Below are 677 nucleotides of genomic sequence, written 5' to 3' on the forward strand. Positions count from 1 at the left end.
TATATATATATATATATATATATATATATATACATTCTCGCATGGCTGCAGTCGCATAGCTGAAACAAGTAAAAGGATGAAAATATATATATGCATGTATACACTAGACAATGCAAATAAATAAGCAGAATTATATTCCTACATGTATATATTTTTCATTATTGCACTCGTTTATTCAGTATATTCTACTTAAACCTCTATCCGACATGTGTTTCTGCTGCATGGCTGTCTTGCTATGTGGCCTTTTTGTTTTTTTTTTGCGTTGTGTTTGTTCATGTGCATCTAGATATTTCATTCTGGTTACAAACATGTCCTTGCAGTTTTATCCAAAGTATTTCCACTATCAAATTTTGAAGCACAGACATCGGAGGAACATATGTCGGGCAATGGTTTAAATCATATATATCATATAAACGACTGTGATTATAAAAACCATGTGCATGTAAAACTCTCGTTATTTATTTGGATAGCCTTAGATATACACATAGGAAACTGCTTATATTTCAACGAAGCGAACTCGGGATTTACAGATCGGGTAAATTTAACTTAAATAGGCCCAGGTTATTGCATACCATTAAATGTTGTTAGCCAGAACTAGATTATTTCAACGGTACCTGCCTGGATCCAACGTCATATATACATACATACATATAAATATATATATATATATATATATA

The 677-nt window shown here is 31.3% G+C and overlaps 1 protein-coding gene across 1 annotated transcript in view; it reads right to left on the reverse strand.

Annotated features, from left to right (window-relative positions):
• Positions 1–677, reverse strand: part of LOC106872599 (probable serine/threonine-protein kinase DDB_G0276181) — a 108246-nt gene that overhangs the window by 102205 nt on the left and 5364 nt on the right. The window lies entirely within an intron of this gene.

Source organism: Octopus bimaculoides, chromosome 22 (assembly GCF_001194135.2).
Source record: "Octopus bimaculoides isolate UCB-OBI-ISO-001 chromosome 22, ASM119413v2, whole genome shotgun sequence".
Taxonomy (NCBI): domain Eukaryota; kingdom Metazoa; phylum Mollusca; class Cephalopoda; order Octopoda; family Octopodidae; genus Octopus; species Octopus bimaculoides.